General features: G+C 46.0%; 1 long non-coding RNA gene across 5 annotated transcripts in view; it reads right to left on the bottom strand.

The window, feature by feature from the left end:
• The window catches only part of LOC144167227 (uncharacterized), a 46,431-nt gene that overhangs the window by 25,081 nt on the left and 1,583 nt on the right, over positions 1 to 19,767 (bottom strand). The window lies entirely within an intron of this gene.

The raw sequence follows: 19,767 nt of genomic DNA, 5'->3' as shown, positions 1-19,767 counted from the left end.
GCTGAAATGCCTTTTGCGAATGTAAGTTCAGCTAGAGTTTTTCAGATAGATAATGTAATTTCAGCTAATACACAGAGTTTTTAATGAGCATTTGATGCAGGAGACTGCTCAGAAAAGCGCGTGTAGGTTTCACGCCAAAATCTTATTATACGCATCAAGAACATACCTGAAGGTAAAGCGTGGTTGAACAAATTAATTATTGCTGACGTAAACTTGAAGCTAGATGGTATCCCACAAATAAATATTTTTACACTTCTCTTCATTTCTCAACCGCAATTGCCATCAACGCAAAGAGAAATGGCAAATACAAGAAAACAAAAAAACTAAAAAATAACCTGACACTGGCAATAAGGTTTACCTTAAATGTCCCTACGGCACCTGTATGACAGGCATTTGACCTCACGTGTCCAGTTTCCAGATACCTTGGGGAACATTACCAGAATTGCCCAAGGCACTCCACTGACATGCACCACTCCCTTTTTAAGACTACAGCATTATAACTCATTGCCCTCTTAAGTGTGTGCCCAACGCAACCGTGCAACCGGTTTAGCAGAGTGTGGGCATTAAAGGTACACTGAAGTGATTAGTAAACATTGCAGGATTACTAGCACAAATTGTAGTCCTGAATCCATAGGCCATGTTTCGACCTCTCTGAGTGAGTTTACGCGAATTTATTTAGTAGAAAAATCAAATCGAAAATGCTGTTCTCCTCTCTGCATCCTGGCCCGTTTTCTTTGCGTTTTCGTGTGGCGTTAGGACGAAATGGCTTGGCTTGACTGCGCTATTGCACGGCTCGCCGACCTTCCCACAGTCAGTCGGCCCAGCGTTCAGTCCGCCAACCGCCTACGGGTCGTCGTAATTCATTCGCTCAGTTGAAACTAAGCCACGACACGTTTGCGAATGGAATAATGTGCCTTTCGTTACTTTGTTAGTTTGTACACTGTATCTAGCTCCATGTCCGGGTCGCTCCACACAAGCGCTGCACAAGCGCAGCACAAGCGCACATGCGACGCTTCGCTGACTGGTACGCTAGTAGGAAAACCTAAGACCACTTGAAGGCGGGAGAAGAGTCAGCGAAGCCAATATAGGTACTAAGGAAATAAGATCAAGAGAAACTTTTACCGCACAGCGTAAAAATAAGGAGCAGGGAGCACTTTTTTGAGCTGGGAGAAGAAGCACAGCGGTCAGCAGCACGACCACACATCTGCGAACACTTTTGTGTCAAAGAAATGCAAGTGTTAGACATGAGATATTGTGGAACTTTCGGGGACGCTTACTGCGGGAGCGCTATAGAAGAGTCACCTAAGCAGGTGACATGCTAAAACTAAATAGTGTAAACTGCTTATACATTATATACCTTCTTTTTCCAAATTAGACACCGCTGGTCAGTGGCCGAGTGGTCTGGAGCGGTAGGGATGTTATTTTGCAAGTCGCAAGTTCGAATCAACAAGGGTACTTTTTTATTTTTGTAATCTCATTTTTTTGCGCTTTCGGCCAATTTTTTCTATAGTGAGTTCGCCATTTTTGGGCCCTAACGCGCACTGCTCCACGAGCGACTTCACAGAACGCGCGCAGGCTGACATTGACGGGCTAGCGAGTTCTCGTTGGCCTGCAGTTGCCATAAGCACCGACTGCTTGCGGGTAGAGGGCACAGGGCAGAATCAGCAGACCCGTGGCCTGGTTCGAACACTCCTTTTACAATACAGGCATGAGGGAGGCAAGCTCCAAACATAGGGTAAAAGCGCACGGCATTTGAGCGTCTGCGGTGACGCGGAGGGCGTTCATCAACTGCGTAGGCCTCGATTAGTGATTGCTACGATTCCAAGCGGTCCTGGGAGGCTTATCTTAGGCATTTTGCAGCCAACAACATGGCAGAAGCGCGGTATGGCTATTATTGAGATATCGAGAATGCCCATCCACCGATAACGTCGGATGTCAAGCAAGTTGTTTCACAGAACCGGAACCGAAACTTGTTTGAATGCTAATTGTGGGCATCGTCCAATCAAGGTGCACCTCTTCCCGTCGTCACAGTATTTAGTTGGTGCGGCCGCCGCAGACCACGCATGGTAGTTTTTCTTCTTTCGGGCTTTATAAAATAATTACCGACTTATCAACGGGATAAAGCGTGTTAACGTGAGCCAGTCTACGCAGTGCAAGCAAAAACGGGACCTCGACAAATTCACTTCAGCGTCCCTTTTAATAACAACCCCGCTCGCCTTCACCAGGTAGCCGTTCAGTTTCCCCTCTTCGTCTTGCGTCTGACGTCACCGACCACCGCCAGGAAAACTAGTTATTGCAGTTTTGGGAGGGAAAAGTGCATCTCCTGCGAAACTTACAAATCCTCCAGAGCGTCCTTTGTACTTGCTATGCGTTTTGGTTGAGGATGTTAGCACCGATGCCCTTATTGACACTGGTGCGAGCGTTTCAGTGATACGTGCGGAATTGTGTGCTCGTCTACGCAATGTACGAACACCCTACACGGGACCTTTTTTACATGGAGCGAACAGCAGCGTGCTTAAGCCATCCGGACAATGCACAGTGCGGATTGTTGTTGGTTCTCTTTTGCATCATGTTTAGTGTGCGGTGTTGTCACCCTATGCTCATTATCTTATTTTGGGTTGGGATTTTGTGTCATCCGCGTCCGCCGTCACTTCATGTGATCACCCTGAAATTCAATTCACGGATACAGAGCAGCTCACCGGAATTTCTGAAGTGCCACAGCTACAGCTCACAGTAAGTGCAGATTTGGTTTTAAACTCCCGCCGCAAGACGCTCTTTTCTGTCTCCTCAAACCAAATCAGTGACGGGGACGTGATTGTAGTTCCTTTTCCACGTTTCCTGCCCAAAGGTGTCGTCATCCCGACATGCCTCGTCCGCTTCGCACATGGATAAGCAAAGCTTCTGGCTACAAACACCACTTCCGAATCCATATTGCTCCCCGCGGCCGCTACTATCGCTTCTGTTATGCCTGACGATACGCTCTCATTAGTTCCCCTGCGCTCCGTCTCTTCCATTCCGACGCCTGCAAAATCTGAGCAAACTATTTCCACACTTACGGCTACCATCAGCAAAGATCTCTCAGAAAGCGAAACAAACCAGCTACTTCAGCTCCTGGAAAAACACAGGGACATATTGGACTGCCTTTCGAGCAAGCTGGGGCAAATGACTGTGACAGCGCATCGGATCGAGACGGATGGGGCCACATCGTCCGCCGTCGTCCGTACCGTGTGTCATCGTCCGAATGAAAAGTGATCGAGAAAAATGTAGCGGACATGCTACAACGAAACATCATTCGGCCGTCTTCCAGCTTGTGGTCTTCCCCCATGGTTTTGCTCCGCAAGAAGGATGGTTCCGTGCGGTTTTGTGTGGACTATTGAGCTCTGAACAAGATCACCAAAGAGAATGTTTATCAAATGCCGCAAATAGATGACGCACTTGACTGCCTACAGGGGGCAGAATGTTTCTCAAGCCTATACCTGCGATCTCGCAGATACCTATGCACGAGCCTGACAAAGAAAAGCCAGCGTTTTCTACTCGAGACGGCATATACGAGTTTAACGTAATTCCGTTTGGTTTATGCAACACCCCCTCCACGTTTGAGCGCATGATAGACAGTCCTTCGTGGCCCAAAACGGAATGCGTGTGCTTGTGCTATCTGGATGACATTGTTATTTTGTCGTCAAGTTTTCCTGGACATCTCCGGCGTCTCGACGAAGTTCTGACTAACCTGGCCAAAGCCGGCCTGACTCTGAACAACAAGAAGTGCCACTTCGCCCGCAAATCCATCAAAGCTCTCGGTCAGACTGTCAGCAAAGATGGTATACGGCCCGACCCAGAAAAATTTCCGCTGTGGCCAATTTCCCTTTACCTCAAGAGCAAAAATTCCTTCGCAGTTTTTCTTGGTCTGGTGTCATATTTTTGCCGTCTCGGTCGCAATTTTGCCACCCTCGTCATGCCCCTCAATCAGCTGCTGCATTCAAGTAACCCCTTTGTCTGGAGTGACGACTGCGAGAAACTTTTCAAAACCTAAAGCAAGCACTTACTTCCGGGCCTGTACTTTGCCATTTCGATGACACGCAGCCAGCCCTTCTTCATACTGACGCCAGCGGGCATGGAACTGGTGCCGTCTTGCTACAACGCGACGCTCACTCGCGTGAACGAGCGGTTGCATACGCAAGCCACTCTCTGACGTCCGCCGAAAAAAATTACCCCATCACAGAGCAAGAGTGCCTGGCTGTTGTGTGGTCTGTACAAAAGTTCCGGCCATACCTTTACGGCCGACACTTCACAGTCGTTACAGATCACCATGCCCTGTGGTGGCTGTCTTCTTTGAAACACCTGTCAGAACGACTTCGGCGCTGAATTCTCCGCTTGCAAGAATAGGACTTCACGATGATCTATAGGTCTGGTCGCAAGCATCTCGACGCGGACGCGCTTTCCCGGTGTCTGCTGGTGAAGCCTTCAGATGACATTGCCCGACATTCCAATGTGCCAACTTTGCCAATCGTATTTGTATTTGTCCGCTGGTGAAGTGTTGAGATGACATTGCCCGACATTCCAATGTGCCAACTTTGCCAGTTGTACTTATCGATATTCCCATCAACGATACCCGTCAACGCGCAGACAGTTATTGTCGGACAATAACCGATCGGCTCACCAGCTCCACACGACCACCGAATAGCCGCCTACGTCGTCAGCTGCGCCAGTTCCAGCATCTGGATGGCGCACTGTACCGCATCAACCACCACACCAATGGAGCTAGATGGGTTTCGGTAGTGCCCCGTTCCCTCCGTCCACGCATTTTGGAAGCTTTGACGATGACCCGACTGCAGTCCACCTGGGATTCCAGAAGACCTATGACCGTGTCCGAGGACGCGTATTTTGGCCAGGGCTTTCTACAAGTGAAGCCAAATACGTCGCCTCTTGTGCGCCTTGTCAGCGCTGAAAACGTTCTACGTCACCCCCCATCCGTCACCTCTAGCCTCTTCCGTGTCCAGCAAGCCCGTTTGAAGCGGCCGGTATTGACCTTTACGGTCCCTTGCCTACGACAGCGGCCGGTAATCGCTGGATAGTTACTGCCATTGATCACCTGACTCGCTACGCCGAAACCGCGCCACTTCCTTCAGCTAGTGCCACCGACGTCGCTCACTTATTAAACCACATTTTGCTACGCCACTGAGCGCTCTGAGTTATGCTAAATGATCGAGGCAAGACATTTCTGTCTCAAATTCTCACCGACTTGCTTCGAGCTTCCAGCACCTGTCACAAGAAGACGTCCAGCTATCATCCACAAACGAACGGTCTCACAGAACGCTTCCATCGAACTCTTCCTGATATTATCTCTATGTATACTCAACCTGATCATCGCAACTGGGACGCCATCTTACCTCCTGTTGCCTATGCTAAGAATACCGCAATTCAGAGCACAACAGGATACTCCCCATACTACCATGTATACGGCCGTCCCCCTTCGCACACTCTGGATACCTGCTTCATCGCCGCTCCCGTGTCACCTTCTGCGACGCCTCCCGAACAATTTGTTGCTCGTATTGAACACTGCCGTCAACTTGCCCGCTAGCGCACTGAAGCCAGCCAACAGGATCGAAAGCAACGGTACGACGCTGTGCACCGGTCTCCTCAATTTCGAACCGGTGACGAAGTCTTGGTGTAGACGCCTGTTCGTGTTCCGGGCTTCTGCGAAAAGTTCTTGCACCGTTTCCTTGGTCTGTACAAGGTTCTCGAGGCGACCTCTCCTGTAAATTAACCCGTCACCCCGGTTTGTCCAAGTTCCGACCCCCGCCATCGTGGCACCGAGATAGTTCACGTTGACCGGCTCAAGGCCTTCAATCGCCGCGACGAACTCTGAAACGTAGCCAGGCGGCCGTTTCTTTCAACGAGGGAGACAATGTGTGAGCTTAGTTTGTGTCTCGCTGCCTTCTAGAAGATATTTGTCCCCATCTGTAAAAACCATCATCGCCAGTAGCTTGCGACTACCGCCTTATCTGCTGTACATACTCATCATCACCGGCACAACCTCTTCTTCGGCTGATCAGCATCAGCAAGGACGCTGAGTCACCATCTTGGTTCTTCCCCACCTGAAGCCTCCGAATAAAAGAGATGCGAAAGCAATGGTCCCGTCTCCTTCTAACTACGGCTTCACAAGTAGTTCTTTCTGAACCATTATGCCCACACAAACAGTTCAGAGACCTGCAAAGTTATCGAAGTGTCCCAACCGATCACAAATCCAAAAATTAACACCCACGCCAGACGATGGCGGAATAACACAAAAAACACCCATGAAACTTTCCAAAACCACAGAACGCGGATACACAACGTCATATACAATAAGAATACCCCTACCCCTTATAAAGCAGCAGTGTTAAAAAAGGAAATTACAACTTCAGCAATATCGGTTAGCAAAATATCCAAATGTTTCAAAACTCCCCTAGAGTAGTTATCGACTTTCAAATAACATTTCAAAGATTCATCGGGTCACTCGCGCGAACTCTAGCGTATGATGCGTTTTTGCTTTATAAGAATGAGCTTTTTAGGCAAACATTGTAATTGAGTACGAAGCTACTATATGGCGAATATTCAGGCAGGATAATACTCGAGTATAGAACACTTCATTGTTTGATAGCTCATACAAGAGGCAAGCTCTTCTGGTTGATAACCGTGCGTTTTGCAGTTTTCAGATGGCGCCTTGTTTATGTGCATCGCTAAACGCATGCAACGGTGCGTATAAAATTTACAGAAGATCGTAGGCACACATCAATACGCCACACCAGTGCGTTTTTCATATCCCTAACATTCGTTCTATTCAGCAGCAAAATCCTCGCTATGCGAAGTCGAGTACACAGTACAGGGTTACGGGACTCATCAAATGACAAAACGAGCGTTTGACAAGTACAAAAATGAAAATGGAAATGCAATCAAAAAATAGGAATGCAAACGCCTACGGGCGCTGGCTGTGAAGGACATCAAAGTTTTAATAAACCCAAGTTTTTATTTAATGCCCTTGTCGAAGTTAGGCGAGAACTCTTCAGGTAGCTGAATCTGTTTCACTGCCGTAATTAATTTTTCCACTTGAATCCTCTACCAACTAATATTGGGCATACCGGATCCACCAGCTAGAATAAAAGCACTGTATGCCGTATACTAGATCTCTATTTGTGGGTTCCTGGACCCATTAGTCCAATTAACGTAAGTCCAAGGTATTCATCTTCCCTTTATTGCAGCGGCCGTTTCCTTGACCGCACAACTACCGGGTGTTCAAACTTAGCCTTTATGTTTTTTTTAATTAGGCACTAAGAAGGTAGCGAAGACCACCTGGGCAAATACGTTATGTGGCCCGAGATACACAAAGTGCGATGATAATTATCGCTGTTACCAGCTAAATTAACTAAAAAATGTTTTTGTTGACCGTAGTAAGCGGGTATGCTTGTTTTGGAAATTTAAAGGCAGTAGTGTTTCTACACAATATCACTTGTCAGAATTCTGCTAGCGTGTCTGTGCTCTGAGAAAACCGACTCAAATTTTTAATTTTCGTTCCCATGATTACGCATGCTACTTACCTACCGGGAAGCAACTTGGAGGCTCACTAAGAGGGTTCAACTTAAATTGAGGACGACTCAGCGCGCACTGGAGCGGAAGATGATAGGTGTAACATTAAAGGACAAGAAGGGAGCGGAGTGGGTCAGGGAACAAACGCGTGTTAAGGACACATTAGTAGAAATTAACAAGAAGAAATGGGCGTGGGCAGGGTATGTAATGCGGAGGCGAGATAACCGTTGGGCATTAAGGGTAACAGAGTGGATCCCTAGAGAAGGCAAGCGTGCACCAGGGGGCGGCAGAAAGTTAGATGGGCAGATGAGATCAAGAAGTTTGCGGGGGTAAATTGGTCGCAGCTGGCACAGGACTGGGATACTTGTAGTTTAATGGGAGAGGTCTTTGCGCTGCAGTGGGCGTAGATAGGCCGGTTATGATGATGATGAGTACGATGATGATGGTGGTGGTGTTGATGATGATTATAATAATGATGATGATTACGCATGCAAGATAGCTGGGATCGGCGCAAAGCTCCTCCCTTGTGTGACGCGGCTGTTGCGCGAGGCGTTTAGTCTGACAAGGGGGCGGCGGCATTGGCAAAGATGATAACTCTGCCCCTTCCCTTTTTTATCTGGTGACATCAAGATATGTCAGCGCAACAGTCACAATAGCCGCGTGGCATCAGGGAGGAGCTTTGCGCCGAACCTAACTATCTTGCATGCGTAATCATGCGAACGGCAATTAATGTTTGGAGCGGGATATCTCGTAGTGCGTACACGCTAGAAGAATTCTTCCAACAGATACTGTATAGAAACACGACTGCGTCCTAGGTTTTTCAATACAAACATACCCACTTAGTAAAGTCAACAAAAAGTTAATTGTTCAATTTTAGTGAACTGGGCTGCTGAAAGCGATAATTGTCACCTCACTTTGTGTCGCGCAGGCCGCATAACTTTTTTGCAAAAGTGGTGTTCGCGTGTGTCCAACTGTCTAATTTAAAAAAAAAACATAAAGCTTAACCTTGAGCACGCGTTATAACAACAAGAACTGCGGCGCTTTTTCGTAGAATGGGGCAATTAGGTTTTCACCTAAAAACTTCGCCGCGCTCCCAAATGACTGGTTTGAGATACAATGAGCACCTCCAATAAAGTTGTTTTAAACGCTGTCTATATTTATTTCACGTGAGAAGTTAATGAAATTATGTAGAACGAAATCTCAAGACATCCTTCTGTAAGCACTCCACTATTAGGCTTAATGAGTACGGGCGGTGTTAAAAAGACGATCTGTGTTCTCTTAGACATTTAGATAGCATATCAAACATGTCGTGTGAGGCGCCCATCGGAGGAGGGAGTATCGCGGTTTCAAAGCACGTTAAAAAAATTGCGCCCACCTTCCCGCGAGGGGAACCCTGTGTAGATGCGACGCATCGTGGGGTTCACTTGGTGTTTCCGTTGGATTGATTCTGAAATCGCGTGAAACGTGTCGGGAACGCGTATGATTATTATGTTTTATGATTATTATTATGTTTTATTGCCCAATCTTGGTCAATCTCTCTAAGTGGTATGCTTGGGGCTTCGCTGTCGCAACGACCTTTACTCCATCATTGTTGCTGTAAGTGGGAGCTTCTTTTCTTTTATTGCAAGTGTTAATCATTGCCCCATCATGCGTTGTATACGTAGCATCTTGACGTAGTTTGAATGAGTCAAGGATATAAGGCGCGTTCGTAGCATATGATTCTGTCTCGGTTTCGTGGCGCAGTGGGAAGAGCACCATGTACCTCGCGTTCCGCCTACAGGGTCGTTGGATCGAAACCGGGCGCCGCTAACTATTATTTTTTGTATACTGTAGGGGGAGGGGTGTGGACGGACAACAACGCCGTATGGAAGGACAAGGCGAGTGAATGAGATGCAGTAGCATCTAAAAGCAGCTACTACACATATAGTTTATGCGGAACCAACGAGTGCATGGTTGCGAATGGCAGTTTCTGGTAAAGCTTTCATAGGGTCTATTCAACGTAGATCCTGTTTGACTAGAACACTGAAAGAACCATTTTTCTATAAATGGCGATTTTTGTAACTCCCATCCAGCATAGTGCCTATCCTACAATACCCCAATGTTTTCCAACCTCCTGTTCTCCAACCTCAATCATAGTGTTTTGCACCAGAGTGAAGAAGGAATCACTTGTGTGCAAGTGTCACCGAACAAAGAGCTCTAATGTGAAATCTTCTGACTTGTGATGCTCAACCCAAAATTTTACGCCATCCAGTTAGATCAAGTTTAGGTGTCATTCCAGTGGGTACTCCTGAAAGATTTTCATATGCGCATACACTTTGCGTCTACGTGGGCCCGTGAATGTCCCTATACATGGCATAAATCCGCATCGGTAATGATATGGGTATGCTTCCCGCGTTAGTGGTTTCAGTGATGAGTAACGCAAATCGTCAGTTTCCCTTTTCCAGCTCGTCGACGACAAGTCACGCCCATTTAGCTCCACACGACAGTGGTGCACGGGAATAAACATCCGTACCCTGTTTCAGGCCTGGAATTTATATTTCTACCAAGAAATAATTTTACACGTGTTTTCATGAAGTTTTGGACATGCGAAGCAAAAAAATTCCCCGCATTTCCCCGAGGGGAAGAATGTGAAAGTGCGAATGCACGAGTTGAATTTGCGCGGTTCGGTTATGTTCGCGAAAGAGAGATCACACACACACACACAGAACTACAAAGAAAGAAAGATGCATTTATTCACAGACACCTATTTGTGTTGTCGTTGTACTTGATTGCTAGAGCGGATCTCAGCTTTGAAATTTCGTGCCAGTACTCCTTTAAGCAGGTGCATTAGCCCTTCTCACGCCCGATTCTTGGCCAATCCCCCACGTGGGTATGTGCCATGTCAGCGGCCAGGCAGCGCGCGCCCATCTCCTCCCGTTGCCAAGGAAGACGAGAAGATTCCTGGCCAATCCCCCACGTGGGTAGGTGCCATGTCAGCGGCCAGGCTGCGCGCGCCCATCTCCACGTGCGCGGACATCGCCGGTGGACGCAGGTTCAGGGTCGCTTAAGAAGTGCATTAGCACTTAAAAAAATGAAACATTGCACTGGTAGTTCAAGTAGTTCTGAAGTTGTAGGCACGAAAATTATTTAGGTCATTAGAAAAACAACACTCTTCTTTCCAGTAGAAAATCTTTGATTCTTGTTTTCCTAAAAACTAACCACATTTTGAACCTGCAGAAAAAAGTAAATTTGATAGTGGAAGTATTTACAGATATGTGGACGTTCTCACAAAGCAGGGTTTCAGTTTCCTTACCCGCCCCGTCGTGACATCATGTGTCCACTGGATATTCCTTTTTATAGAGTACAAGTCCGCGAAAACGTAACATTGGTGCTGTCAGTCGCACGAGGCATCTCTGAAGAACTCTTGCCCAGAGAACTATAAGTTTTGGTTTTCATCTAAAGGCGCTATAGGATAATTTGTGTGGTGTCATCAAATGACGACACTAGGGCCGAAAGGGTTAAGACGAGCAGACACATATACGTAGGAGTTTTAGACCCCAGACGATCGGTTTCTGAGGACACTGGGAGTGCCACCGATTTTGACCACTGATTCCAATATACTGCTCGTGCAAAAATCCTCAACTGCCAATGTAAGATGAGTACAAAAACCACGTAATGGTTTGTTTAGTTCTTGTGTTATGTACTGTCGGTCACTAAATAAATCGGATCAAGCGAGCTGTGCGCGATACCTATCGGCGCGACGCCTTTTGGCGGAGCGCCTGCTGTCGAGATAGCTGAGGGCGCATGCGTGCTCCAGTCCAGTCAATGTATGTCACTTTTCTCGATCCTAGCCGCAGCGCTTCGTTTCGCTTGAATCATAAAGTTCTATAGTAAGTATACTAGAGAGGAAACTGCACCTCGTAAGCCATGTCGTCGTGGAGGTTTATGGGAAGACCCCCGTTTTTGGCTTGGGCTTGGCATGACAATTGGATTCCTAAGCGGTTTTGGTGATTTGCTTTCTTCACTATGCATTAACACGTTTATGAGCTAGAAAGATGCCGAAATCCTCTCTGTTCTGTGGTAGCCGTGTTCGGTGAAAAGGCAGGCAGTGTGTGATCACACCTGACGTTGCTCATGCCGCAGTCGAAGGACGTATGACTGAGCGGGTAATAAGCCGCCACGGAATTTGTAGCCAACGAAAAGAAGAAACAAAATGTACTTCGACGAAGACAAGATACGACAGATAGGGCCGCCTGCATGCGTCCTATCTTGTCATCGTCCACGACTGTTTAACCTAGTTTAACGCCAAGTTTCCTTTTTTTCTTGTTAAACTAGCTGGCGGTCGGTGCACGGGTTCACCACGAAGGCTACGTTTTCATAGGCACGCTCAAAAAATCTTCGAAACTCTTCAAGCAACTTATTATTTGAAATAATGGTAAAATAATAAAATCAGAAACTCTAATGAGGTTGCACACTAAATATTACCATTGCTCGTAACTACAACCTTGGTCTGCGGAATACAAGGCACAATTATTCCGGCAAAAGTACGCTTTACTTCCTTTTCCTTAGTTTTAAAACAGCCTGTTTTTATTTTCTGCTTACCTAATTGCACCCTATTCTTCGCGTTTTCGGGGCACTTTGTTTAAATTTGTGGTCACTAAAGCATTTCAATCCAAGTCAATGAAGAAACTAAGGCAAGCGCATGATATAATTGCGGCCAATGACGACACAGACGGCCTTCATGTGAGCCGCGTAGACGCTAGCGCCAGATTCCTTTCCAGTGTACATTGTAAGAAACTCTATAGCTTGAATGTGTCACCCGGCGGCGCGGTGCTACGAGCGAGCGGCATGATTTTTGGCAGTGCGCTCATTGTTGCCATGTGTTGTCTGGCGCTCCTTTTATTGTCATCTTATTTTCTGTACAGAAAACTGGCGTTCAAGCAAGTCCGCGATAAAGATTCAACGCTCCAAAGTACTACGGCGTCATAGCTACGACTCTTCTGCCCTACGTCCTGAATGGCCCATTCGTGGACGGGTGTTTCCTTTTCAACAAGGCCGAAGCCACGGGCAAAGCCCTGTCCACACAGCATGAGCAGTGAACGCTGTCCTGGAGGAACACACGTGGCTTTAGCTGCGGTGGCCTCCATACGGGGCACACCTGAACACCATAGGAAATGTTTGGGGAATAATGAAAATCCACCTAGCCAAAAGAAGTGACTGTGGCAGCACGGCTGACGAGCGCGGAATGCAATTGCAGAAGAATGGGAACGTCTTCGCTCCCGTCCAGAAATTATGAAGTCTGTTTACGAATCGCTTCCCCCACGCATTCGCGAGGTAATAGACAATGACGGAAAGTTTGCATACACCTAATCGGCTGGTAGTAAACCACTCACTGCATCGTTCATTTATGAAGCGAGTAAAGCATCGAAGTTGTTTTCAGTGATTGATATCAACTGCATGTTTGTTACATAACAGCCAGCACTGGTTCTTTATCACAGACTTTCTTGAACGCCAGTTTTCTGTATTCACTGAGATGACAATAAAAGGAGCGCCCGACAACATATCGCAAAGACGAATGGCGCTATCGGCCGCTAACGGCGCTATCAGGCTATCGGCCGCTGCCAAAAATCGCGCCGCTAGCTCGGAGCACCACGCACGGCACTGCGGGGTGCCACCAAGGTAAATATAACTGGTAGCGAAGCTTCCATAGAAGCCCATACGTTCAGAAAATGGCGGCTCTTTAGCTGCTCATGGGGCTTAGCGCCATCTGTGTGAGGAGGGAACACTTCCGGCGGAACAAAAAAATAAACAGGATGTGACGCAAGATCCGGTCAGAAAGTGACGTCATTTTAGTGGCATTAGCGGGAAAATTTGACTTCAAAATAGCCTTAGCACGCCTCTGATCGCTGAGGGCTCATGTCATTGCCATCGGACGCAAGTTGGCGAGCCCTTGGCGTGTGTGCTTCAAGTCAACGCCAGCTTATACTCATGACTAGAGAAACGTACTTTAGCATACTGTCGTATGATTCGCCTCGCTGTTTATAAAAACATCTTGCATCTTCTCTGAACCTTTATTCTGTATTCATGCCTTCCACTGCTGTATAAAAGCAATCAGTTGCTTATTTTGATTGCAGTGGGTGGCAAACGTACCCCCCGACCGGAATTTTTTTTTCTGCCTTGGGATACAGAGCACAAAATGACACTTGACCACTCTCCCCGGCCCCCCTTTCATATAAAAAACGTGCCCACTCCTTACCACGACACCAATTTCTACGAACGCCACTGCTGGGTTTAATTGCGTCGCACATACGCAGGTTGCGTGCGTGCCTTAAGTATAGATCAAGGTTATATAATGCTTGCTCAGTTTGTGTACTTCTGTTCTAAGAGAAGAAGTAACGCATAGTCATGCTATAATCAAGACATTTGAATTTTATTCCAGGATAAACATAAAACAAATTTACCCAAATGCACAAAATCAGCAAGTATACAATAAGTACAAAATGTTCGTGGGCACTACATGCATTATGATTTTCCTTACGCGCCGAAAAATTGACTTTACCCGTAACACATAGCATTATGGGCAATGAAAGCGTCAACAGCAGAACTACTTCGAAACAAGAGAAAAGAACTAGGCACTGCATCTTGACGCAGAAAACCAGGCCGCAGGAATGCCGATTCACGAAAGTGCAGCGAGCACACCGCAGCTGCACCGGCGTCTTATCAAGTAGACATGGGTTTCTACAGAAGTTCACTCAGCATTCACGCCTGCAATTTCCTGGTTGCATTATTAGGCAAGTGTCGCAACAGATACGTAAAAAGACGAAAAAGGGATCAATTCAAACGAAAGCGACTGCAGTATGTAAAAGCACATAGCAGGAAAGATCTGGCAGCAGCGCAGCACGCAGCAGCACAACACAGTACTGCGATGGAAATAATGCTTGCGCATACAAGTGCGGGAAGCTTACTACAAGCCTTGTAATGCAATAGAGAAGACACTGAGACACGACAATCAAAGCGACTCGTTTAAATTCGAGTGGTACTACGCTGAGAAGTCATAGAAAAATTTACACCACTTGCTCCGAGCCAGCCTAAGGTGAAATCAAGAGATACTGTGACATAACAAAGCTTTAGACCCATTTTTTTTAAGCACCACCACGTCCCCTTACACAACCACCGTGCACGTATTAACAGTACTATAGTTTCGCGTTACCTGTGGAAATGAGAGGAAAATGGTGCAGTAAAACGCCAGGCGTACGGGAGTTGCTGTTGCAACCTTTTTGCAGCACATCGTTTCCATAGGTACCGAGGAAAGCGCTCCGCTCCAACCGTTGGCAGCATCGTCCCGTAGTTCACCGTGCCCGCCTTGCGCGGTACTAAACGTGTTCACCGACGATACAACGCACCTCGCAAGTCCACGCACAGCAAAAATTAAGAGCACACCAAATTAACAAGTAAGAACGAATGCAAATGCGCACCACCAAAACACGCGAGGGGCGTTTCCCAGCAGACGAACTTTACGAGCGCCTTTCCGAACACTACAAGGACTGCATCACAGAGCAATGACATATGTCATTCTTCAGAGGGCGCTACAAATAAGGTTTTTGAGAATGAACAGCATTTTCATAAATTATTTGCACACTGGGCCTAAATAAATGTGATTCAGAAATAAATATCGTTCGTAAAATATAAATGTTGTTTTGTTGTAGAACAAAACTTGTTTTTTTTGTTACTAGTGTTTGTTCCCTCCTCAACTAGTCGCGCTTCAATCGCCACTCCCATAAGCCCCCATGCTGATGTCACTGGCAATAGGTTCTGAACCGCTTTTCGCCCGAAGCTTCGCTACCATTTATATTTACCTTGGTGCCACAATCAAGAGAAACGAATCCCTGCAGCCAAGACCGAGAACACGAGAACACTGACATGGATTGACTGGACTGGAACAGGCATGCGCCCTTAGCTATCTAGACACCAGGCGTTCGGGCGGAAGGCGTCGCGTCGATAGTTATCGCACACCGCTCCCTTGGCCCGAGGCCCTATTCTCGACTGCACAAATTGCCCGCAATTCGCCCATGTTTTTTTGCGTAAGCACGACGTAAGCAATCAGTGACGGGCTGAACCTATAGCTATGACGACATGCAGTGTAATTTGACGAGTCACTCATAAAGATCGCTACCAAGGTATCAAATATTGTGCAAGAAAACATAAAAACACTTGGCATGTACTATAAAAATTAAGACGGTAGCTGAGGCTGACAAAAAAGACACATTTCTGGAGGTCAAATTTGGCGTCAACACCACAAGACGATCGAGTAATCTTGATCCAAAAGCGAGCGAAAGGCGGATGTCGAGATAAAGAACATCACACAATTTTTTCACCATATCTATTTATTTCTTTCAAGCGCTTTTAGTAATATCGCTGGGCTCTCTGCTTCAATGCAAGCTTCGTTGCGTTATCACCTTCCCTACCGCCACCGCCGCCACGCCATCGTCTGCTGCTACGTTACAAGTTTATAGCGTGATCGGCGTGATCAGAGAAAAAGACGCCCGCGACCATCGCTTCTATGACACATAAGTGCAGCGAAGCGCTACGCCTGATAACCGCGGAGAGCACCGATGTTGCCGATTCACTCATTCGTCAAGCTCGACTTCAATCAGCGCTGTAATGAACCAAATAGTCACCTTTCTTTGTTATTTTTCTCTTGAGTTCGATCATGTGACCCAACAGCTTACTAGAACGAGTATGGACAAATGCCATGCATTGGGTTCTCTTTGTCATGGAGAGGCTTGTATTGCCCTCTTATGTTGCGGTTACGCCAAACAAATAATGTTTATTTTATCGCCAAACATAAAAGCAAAATACTGCACGTTATTTGTATGCTCCATGCTCGCTTACTTGGAAGTAGTTGAAACTATAATTTGTTTCGGTAGAAAACATGCTTTAAACAGCGCACATGCGAAACTGCGCCTGCTCAAAATTGGCGGACAATTCGGCGTGCAAAAAGCCGGCGATATTTTTTGCCCTATTTCGCTTGTATTTTGCGACAAAAACAGCCGCCATTTTCAAGCTGTTACGTAGCATTACGTCACTTTTACGCAGGCCGAAGTTGCCAATGCATGACGTAATCATTCCAGCCAACGGTTTAAATTACGTCATGCCTTCTCAGCCAATCACAGAGAGGGCGTGTATTACAAGCATTATTGTTGTTAAATAGCAAAAACAGGCCTACGTTGTCATGTCTAGTGCTTTTTGTCTGGTTTTTCAATGCCGGCCATGAATTATGCTCTTTCAGCAAAGAGAAATAAGGCGATCATTAGAACTGGTGCCCGTAAACGTCATAAAACGTAAAAATGACGAAAGCACGCACAACCGCTTTATCAAGCGGAAACACGTGACCAAAATTGAAAGCCAATCATAAAAGACTTCCGGCAAATTGTTGGCAACCACGGCGAATTGACGGCAATTTGTGCAGTCGAGAATAGGCCCCCGGTTTATTTTGTAAGCGACAGTACATATTACGCTGCACTACGATTAAATGTGCGAGGGTTGAAGCAGCGAGGTGCCTTGTTCTTTTTTATATTGGACTTTTTAATCTTCCATTTTGGATAGTTTTTGTACAACGAAAAATCGTTGTTCTCTTTGTTCAGATTTATAGCAGTTTCATATTTTTAAAGGTTTCCAAAATCCACAGTAGGCGTTCTAAGTCCCTTTTCATGCGTTTTCTTAGGCGCGACGAGTGGCATTATTCTTTTCTTGTTTTGAAATGATGTTACTATTTTTGTTGTGTTTCCAAGAGGATGTGAGGATAGCACAGCGGCTGTTTTCAAAATGACATTTTTTTTGTATAGCCTTTTCTGAGTGCCTGAAAAGGTTTGGAGCTTTCGATTTGAGTAAAAGCCATAGAGTAATCCCTGAAAGATCTGCTAGAGCTTTGAATATTTAATTATTCTGTAATGGTTTTTACAATGGGTGTTATTCCAGAAATATTCTACAAAAGCCATAGACGACCTACATCGAATGCAGATACATTTTAACCGTTCTTTATTATGGCGTCGTTAATAATTTGACATTTTCTACACGATTCCGCCATTTTAGCGTTCTAGTAAGCTCATCTTCACCGCTTCTGCGCTGGTAATTTTAAATTTTTCAGCAGTGAACTTCGACCACTTTTCGTATCCCCGTTTTCCATTTATTGACTCGGGTCTCTGCGCGTAATAAGAGCGTTCACTTTGTTCGCTGATAGCGCATCAATCCTGGGGCGTTTAGTCACAACAACTGCGTCAATGTTGCCCTCTCACATTTACTTTTCTTTTTTGACGCGACCAGTATCAATCTTTCATCCCAAACTTAAGCTTGAAGGTCTCTGACCATCAAGCCCGCCGGAGAAGATTGTTCTAAACACAATCATGGCTTTCCATACCATGCGCTCAACACGTCATTAATATTTTTACAGCTTTCATTCGTTTTAATCGTACAGCAACCGTATGATCATTCCGTGCTGTGACACTGTCATCATCATGAAAATTTGCCGGTTTGATATCAGCAGCTGTGTCCCTCCCTCGCGGAAGGCTAGTACTATAGTACTAGGCTTCGTTCTACCGTGTTCGTTTTACCGTGTTCCGTATGTTCCTTATACGGAACACGGTAAAACGAACATTTAAGCGTACTAGGCCGTGGCAGGCTCTCGCAACTGCCAGTTCCGGCCGGGCTGCGCACCTGCACTGTGCATAACACGATGAATCAGCTAAGACGGCACAAAGTAAGAAAGGGTTGACAGGGGCGCTAACAACTCGACAGCCGCGTCCGTGTCTGTCTTGTCTTGGTGTGCCCCCTCTTAGCGCTGTTCCGCCCTGGCATACTAACTCTCCCAAGTTAAACTCCCCTGAGGTGCTACGTGTAGGAGAAAAATTACATTGTGGAGGGCCCTCTCCTAAAACGTACGCCCGGGTCATCACTCTTAGGCGGCCCAGACGGAGGGGTCACCGAGGCCGCATTTATTCTTGTAACAGTGTCTGTGCAATGGTAGTGGATGAACATGAAGCTCATGATGACGATGGTTATGACGTCGCGACACTATGATTCGACCTGTGTACAAAGAGAGGGTTCGGCGCATGCAGCTTGACTTCCATTACGGTAAGCGACGTTTCCCCCAAATCCAGACCGTTATAGTTATTTGCTCCTCCACCGATAACAGGCCTAGGCGCTTGGCCGCCAACACGTCCGCAGGGCGTTGGAATGGCGCATTATGTTTTCTTTAGAGTAAAATTAAACTACAACTGAACTACAACTTCTAGGGCTTTCCAGGGGTAGTAATCAAATGCTCCGTTCGGGTGCTTTCCTTGGGAAACCAAGGTTTTGAAGCTTTTCATGCGGAAACATACTGAAAAAAATTTAGCTAATATACACAAAATTGCACTTCTGCGGCTCCTTTCTCACTGATCCGAGTTTTGATGTCAGATCCTGTGAGGTGCTAGATATTCGCAAAAAAGCTATTGCTATATTTTGAGACTTGTCTCCTTTTCAGAAAACACAAAACACCCAATATATACTCTTCCTGAGCAGGAATGCACGGAAATATTGCACAAGTACATCACAAAAGTTGTTCGCAGGCTTGTAATATGCAGGAAAAAATAAAATTGGCGTTAAATTCAACAAAAATAGAACCGCGCTATGCACGTCTTGCATAAGAAGACTAGAAAAAAATTCTGCAGAAATTCAGAAAATTGCGACTATTGTGTAACATTCTTATGCTGCTTGTCTACGGTGAGCTTTTTACAGCCAGATGTTGTCATGAGTAGCTAAGGACGTTAGATTATTATATTTCTTTTAAATTCTCTTTTGTTTCTCTTCGCCTATTATGTAAATTTAAAGCCATTAAACCGCTTAGGTGCCTTTAGTTCGCCAGCTTCGTGTTTTTCCGCAGACGCACGGCGTGGCGCAGCGTTGTTATGTTTAGACATTTTTTATTTGTTCCTGCTGTCGCCGCTCTTTTAAAGGTTCGACCAAATATCTCCCTTCATTCTAATATAAGTATTTAATGTGTTGCTTCCAAAATTGATGAAATTATGCATTTGGGAGAAATGCAGGGCGTTTCATGGTTTGCCTATTCTCGCTATTTTTATTCGTATTTCGAACGTTCTTTTGTGCTCTTTCTTTTGTTTAGCATTTGTTGTTTGCAAAAGATGCATTAGATGTTTATTTTTGGTTTCTTGCGATCATTATCATAAA

The sequence above is a fragment of the Haemaphysalis longicornis genome, unplaced genomic scaffold (genome assembly GCF_048455015.1).
Source record: "Haemaphysalis longicornis isolate Haplotype H1 unplaced genomic scaffold, Haemaphysalis longicornis Haplotype H1 scaffold_2, whole genome shotgun sequence".
In the NCBI taxonomy this organism is placed as follows: domain Eukaryota; kingdom Metazoa; phylum Arthropoda; class Arachnida; order Ixodida; family Ixodidae; genus Haemaphysalis; species Haemaphysalis longicornis.
The sequence above is the reverse complement of the archived record's forward strand: the minus strand, read 5'-3'. Positions and strand labels throughout refer to the sequence as shown.